Raw genomic sequence first — 7,055 nt, 5'->3', positions numbered from 1 at the left:
TTACATCTCTATTCCCAGAGGGCCCAATCATAATACAAGACATAATGGGAGACCAACAGAAAACTCTATTAAGATTATGGTAGCAGGCGGCACTTTCCTGACTATCTCCAAAGAGAATAGCATATATGCAAGCATGCACACACACACACACACACACACACACACACACACGGCCACTCTTCTGAGCCAGTCTCAAGCAGAGGATGGTGTAAGAACATTCCATGAAGACTTGAATGGAAGGTGGCAAACTGCTGTCAGTTGGTTTTAAAAACCACAAGCTAAATTCTCAGCATCTCCCCACAGAAACCATCTAGCTCCAGGCACATTTGACTTGCCATTTAGTCTGTCTTTCTTCAAGGCCATGAACAGCAAGTCAAAGGGCTCCTGGCCAGGTCCTCAGGGGACAGAGGTGGCATCTAAGCATTCCATTGGACATGGCCCAGAGTTCTCTCTCGACCAAGTACTATGCGAACTGCAAATGAGAACAACTCAGCCCTGCTTGTCCAGGAAAAGTTTTCAGCTTAACCTTGGGGGAAGATAGAATTAGTAAAGAAGATGAGCTTGCGTGAAAGACAGGCCTATATTTGAATCCTAGCTTGTCAGCTACTAGCTGTGTGGCCTGGGGCAAAGTTTACTATTTCCTTGGCTCATATTATCATATGCAAAATAAGATTTTTATCTTTTATAGTAGTAATAAATATTGTATAGAATAGCAGCGTTAAAATCCTAGTATAGTGCAAGCAGGTTAGTGCTAAGATTGAGGAATATTAAAATATAGGTGTTTATTTTAGCTAGACTTGCTCTGTGCCTTTTCAAGGAAGCCATACAAAATGTCTGGTACCTGAGAGTCCCCATTCCAGCCTTACCTCTTTAAGGCTTTTGCATGACTGTAACTAGTTTGAAGAAGAGATTCAATAAAGATCGCAGTGAGTCACCTCAGACTGAGACAGGAGATGAAGGAAGCTGATAAAGAACCAGCAAGCGCCACATTGTCTCCTGCAGGTCAGGAGATGGAACCCAGGGAAAGGATCACGCGGGAGGCAGAACCTCTTTGTCTAGTGCACTTTATTCGGAGCTATAATGCCTTCTAACCCATTGAAGGTGACCTTGTTCCCTCAGCCCTTGGGGACTAAGGAGACTCCAGCAAAAGGGCTGCCTGGAGAGCTGAGGACAGAGAAAATGGTTTCCTTTTGCTTTCATTCAAGAGTGAGATGCAAGCAGCCATAGTCTAATACGTAATAGCTGGGGTGAACATTCCAGAAGACAGGGGACTAAGATAAATTTCAAGGAGCCAGGAGTTGCTGTCAATAATGACTGTTCTCTGCCCTGGAGAGAAGCCCCAACAACAGCAGCCCTGACATGCACAAAGGGACACAGGTGGCACCACTGTGAGCTGGGAGGAGTTTCAGCAGAACTAGGTGGAGGCCAAGTGACTGTGACTCAGTGCCAGTCATTTGTAATCCCCCAGGAATGACAGGCAGCCGAGCCTCATGTGCAAACATGCAGGAAAAGGCAGAGCCAACTGAACCGGGCCACACCCACAGCAGGGCCCAGCCACTGGATTCCTGGTGGCTAGAGTTGGGGCCTCTCTGTGAAAGCCATCACCATTTGGGGATCCCCCTGAGGCAGAGCAGGGTGTGTGCCCCCACCCAGTGACAGAGGTGTCCTCACTTTCCCAGGGGACTTGTGAAGGAGCAAACGGATGAAGGATGGGCAGACCACCCCTGTCTGTCTGCTTGAGCCTCTTATTCTGATCTTGAAGCTTGTTTATGCTCATTTTTGCACTTAGAAATGTTAAGTAAGTTGGCCAAAGTTACTCAATAAAAAGTAGGGAAGTAGGGATTGAACCTGGGTCTTTCAGGCTCCAAGAGGGTGGGTATTTTTTTCCTGTACTTACCCCCATCCATGGTCTTTCTTTACTTGAAATATATAGCTCTGTTCCTTTTAAAAATATTTCTTTATTGTTGAAAGTATTACATATGTCCCATAGCTCTAGTCTTCTCTGAGGAAGGCACCCCTCCTTCCAAGCCCTCAGCACTGCACCCTTCATCCTGGGATCTCTGTTCCATGGAAACTCACTGAAGGTCGATGGTCAGACATCCCTGCTGGAATCTGGCAGAGACCTGGGGAAAAGTGACAGGACAGGCCACGGAAACTGAAAACAGAGGCTGGACTCTGTTGGGAGCATTGCACATGAGCGACAATGACAGTGTCTGTGCTTATGTGTTCAGGTATCTGAGTGTGTGTGAACCTGTGTTTGAGTGTGATTGACAACATGCAATTATGTACAGTGTGTGGTGAGTTATGACCTCATGTGAGAGCTAATGAATGTGTATGTGTGAGGGAAATATGAATGTGAGTGTGGAAGCATGCATGGGTGTGCAAGAGTGAATGTGCACAGGGCTGATATTCAGCAGGTACAGAGCTTTGCACAAGTGTTGCTGAACCCATGCTTCAAACATGAAAATTACTTCTGTAACAGATGTCAAATACCACTACACAAACTCTCCTGTCCCCCTGCTGCCCAGCTCAGTCTTCAACACCCTCAAGAAACTAAGGGGCGGTGCCTGTCCCACAGGGACCTCTGGGATGCTGTTCCAGCTTCTGCTCTCATGCCCAATGCCAGTCTCCGAAGCTGTAGAATTTACTTTAACTAAAAACCCTGTGTGTGTGATTTTTGTGAGTGTGTGAACAGGCATGAGTGTGCATCCCTGTGCTGTGCAACAAGTGTGAGTGTAAGACTGGGTCTTGCCTTCCCAATGGATTTGTGCATCGCAAGTCTTGGAAAGGCAGGATTCTGGCTTCTTCCAGTCATTACCATGCTCATTGCTATGTTGCAAAGGATGCAGACCTAAGAGCCAGATGGTCCCAATTTTGAATCTTGGCTCTGCCAACCACAAGTTGTTATTACTCTGAGCAAGGAACAAACTTCTCAGAGTTTCAGTCCAAAATTAATGGGAGTAGCAATACTTGTCTAAACAAGGTGGCATCATGTGTGTAAGTGCTTGGCACACTCCGGGTCAGTCAGGTGCCTGGCCTGTGAATGCTTTCTTAGCATATGGGCCACAAATCTTGCCTCCAGGGAGCAAAGCCTGTCTTAAGAAGCCATGGCTGACTGTGTAAACTGACAGGTGAGAATCGCTGTGGGCAGAGCTGCCCAGCACTGCCTTGAGAGCAGGATCCTTTGTGGGCAGGTGTCCAAAAAGGGAAGGTTCTGGGAGAAAAGGGCAACTGCCAAATGGTGTAGTTATGCCTGAGACTAAATCTTGTTTCTCCTTGTGACTCCTACTCAGACCATTTGCTTTCCTTAACTGGTTCTTGCCTTTGGCCCTAATATGGGCTCTGTCCCTCATACCTTTGTGTTACTAAAGGTCTGGAGCTCCAGTCCTCAGGCTGGTGGGAATATGCAGAGGGTGCTGCCTGTGGGCTTGCTGCCTACAGGACTTGGAGAATACCAGTCAAGACATAGCTAACATTGGTCAAACACTTATTATGGATCATACTATGCTTGTTATTTATTTACATGTCTCATTGAAATGCACCCCTCCCCTTTAACCCCAAGAGATGTTCTTCTCCCCTCCATACAGATGAGAAAAGTAAGACCTAGAGAAGTCATGTAACTCATTTCAGGTCACACAGCACAAGAGAGGTGGTTCTGGGATCCAGATCCAGCATAATGGACATAAGAGAAAAATCAACAGGATGGTCCACACACAAGCACCTGTGTACATATGCTGAGTATGGTCATTTGTAGTGGAGAAAAATAAATGAAGCCAGAGAGGCAAAATTAAAACTAATGTTTAGCTACTGAGGGAGGGAAGGTTAGGAAAGAGAATCCAAATGAGAAAGGAAAGACAATGTATGAGGGTGAGGGTAAGAGGGAAGGCATTGCGAGAGTGTGCTGAATGAGATGTGTAAAGGTAGGGGAAGTTTAAAACTTCTCATCATTTTCAGAGAGTTCAGGTAAGGTTTACATAACTTGTCAATGCATTTTATATGTCCTACTTGACTTTCTGTTGAATGTCACACTCCGGGGGACATGATTGTGAGCCAGAGGTCACAAGATTGGAGCCATCTTCTGTGGTATCCAGCTGGTGTAGGTGGCTACAGAGGCCACACTCTCTAACCACCAAGGACCAGGACTTAGATGCTAGAGGGCTGGCTCTCCTGGGCACACTTGATACTCAAGGCTGTGGCTCATGCTGTGCCTAGTTGTGGAATGCACTCCTTCCTGACTGGCAAATCCCACTATCATTCCATTTTAAATCCCACATTCTCCAGGCATTCCTCACTGGATAGACACTTCTGGGAGCCCATTTGTTGGTGCCATGATAACAGAGATGGCTAAGTTCTCCTTCCTCCCTTCAACAGCCCTCATTGTTCCCTCTCTATTTCCTCTTATCTCTGAGGGCAGGAATGAGGGACCCGTCCTGCCCAGTCAGCCCTCAATTGGATGCTACCTTGTCCAATTCTTATCTCAGGGGTCTCAGTTAGATCTTCTTATGGGCATGTTTAAACCAAGAGGCCCAGGGCCTTGTGCTGTGTTTCTGTGTTTCTTAATCCCTTTCCCCTTTTCACTCATCTTTCCAAACCCTGCCCTCTAGCTATCATCGGTTTGCTCTCTATCTAGGCGTCTGTTTTGTTTTGGGTTTTTTTGTTGTTCATTTGTTTTCTTCTTTAGATCCCACATCTAAGTGAAATCCAATAGTATTTGTTTTCCTCTGTCTGACTTATTTCACCTGGCACACTTCCCTCTGTGCCCATCCACAGCACCCATACATTCTGAGCAATTAGGGTGCACTGATGGGTTGATGGATGGAACAGATGGACTCATTAATGGATAGATGGATGGAGCCTAACTCAAAGGCATTGAAGAAGGTCTGATGGAGGACAAAGAGCCCAGCCATCCAGAGAAGCAATGCTAAAATCTTGGTCTTTAGCTAATACTACATTCTCCAGGGCCTGTAATGCATGCTGGGAATGACCCAGAGTTTTAGTTTACATTATTTTCTCTGCTGGCTCCTTTTGGGTACTTCTGCTGATTCTCAGTGGCTCCCCTGGAGCTGAAGCATGAAAAGGGAGACAGGTATAGGAGAGGAGGTTCAAATACCTGAATTTATAGACTATTTTTAAAGAGAGATTTCGTGGAAGACTGTTTTTTATATATTTTATTGATTTTTTACAGAGAGGAAGGGAGAGGGATAGAGAGTTAGAAACATCGATGAGAGAGAAACATCGATCAGCTGCCTCCTGCACACTCCCCAATGGGGATGTGCCCGCAACCAAGGTACATGCCCTTGACCGGAATCAAACCTGGGACCCTTGAGTCCGCAGGCTGATGCTCTATCAGCTGAGCCAAACCGGTCAGGGCTGGAAGGCTATTTTTTAAGAGAAAGATTTGGTGGAGAAGGGTGGAGGTAGTTGCGGGGAGGGTAGTGGAAGCAATAGAAGCAAGAAGTTTGGACTACCTTTGGGTCTGAATTATCTGGGTCCCTCAAACTCCCATGAATGTACAGAAATGAAAATAAATGACTTGTAGGGAGAAATAGCCCAAGAGAATCCCCAATTGAAGAAAAATGAGAACTGTGATTTTTTTTTTCAGAGAAGGATCATGAACAGAGCTTACTTTTTATTTTTAACTAGAGGCCCAGTGCATGAATTCATGCACCAGTGGTGTCCCTCAGCCTGGCCTGTAGGGTCGGGCTGAAACCAGTTCTCCAACATCCCCTGAGGGGTCCTGGATTGCGAGAGGGTGCAGGCCAGGCCAAGGGACTCCACGGGTGCACGATCGGGGCCAGGGAGGGATGCAGGAGGTTGGCCAGCCAGGAAGGGAACATGGTAGGGCTCCAGGTCATGTCCACCTGTCTCACTCAGTCTTAATTGGCCGGACCCCACTAGCAAGCTAACCTAACAGTCAGAGCATCTGCCCCTGGTGGTCAGTGCATGTCATAGCTACTGGTTGACAGGTGGACTGTCTGACCCCTAGGGTCAGTGCATGTCATAGCAAGTAGTTGAGTGGTCTTAACATATCATTAGCATATTATGCTTTGATTGGTTGAATGGACAACCGGACGACCAGACACTTAGCATATTAGGCTTTTATTATATAGGATCCTCACCTGAGCATATTTTTCCATTGATTTTTAGGGAGATTGGAAGAGAGAGGGAAGGACAAAGAGAAACATAGATGTGATAGAAACATACCATTGGTTGACTCCTGCATGAATGCTAACCAGGACCTGGGCCAGGGTAGAGCAGGAACTGTGATTTTGATCAAATATTTTCCATACACATGTGTGTGTTGGTTATGCAATGTTTGCAGAGACTGTCTTTGCATTACATATTTGGTCTTTTCTTTTACTTGTGGGTGAATATTTAAGGCCCTATCCTCAAGTTCTTTTGACCCATAAGCCTTTGGTGTGTGCTCTCTGAATCACAATTGATTTGCCTCAGTCTTTCTCCTCCACTATGTAGCTCTTACCTGGAGGCTCTGGTATGAGGAGCCAAATAAAAAATCTACAGAATGTAAAATTGTCAAACAGCAAAACAGTCAGACATTCGTGCCAGAGGAATTACATTTAATTGTTTGGAAAACAGGAGCAGAATGGAACAGTCTAAGGGGAGGGTGTCAGGGGAAGCTGCCCAGGATTCCAAGAAGCCAAGAGGGCAATGTAGGTACATGTCAGGAAAGACGATTAGACGGTTTAGGACCAGATCCTTGTCTGATATGGAAATTGCAGCTGCCAGTTAATAAGTGGTAGAGACGGAGGAAGCTGCCATCCTGGTGCTGCCTTCTCCCTGGTGTGGGTGAGTGTGGCTGGCATCTGGCTGTTGGAAGGAAGGGGTTGACTTCTTGCTCTCTGCTTTTCCTGGGGCTTGGCCTCTGGTCACATGTCCAGGCTTATTTCTCCCTGTACATCTGGCACTGCTGGCATGGGAGTCAGCACTGCTTGGGTGGAGGGCAGCACTGTTTGGGTGGGGTACAGCACTGTATGGGTGGGGGACAGCACTGCTGAGGGGGGGGACAGCACAGGATGGGTGGGGGGCAGCACTGT

The sequence above is a fragment of the Myotis brandtii genome, unplaced genomic scaffold (assembly GCF_000412655.1).
Source record: "Myotis brandtii unplaced genomic scaffold, ASM41265v1 scaffold2454, whole genome shotgun sequence".
Lineage (NCBI taxonomy): Eukaryota > Metazoa > Chordata > Mammalia > Chiroptera > Vespertilionidae > Myotis > Myotis brandtii.
This window is presented reverse-complemented; position numbering follows the sequence as displayed.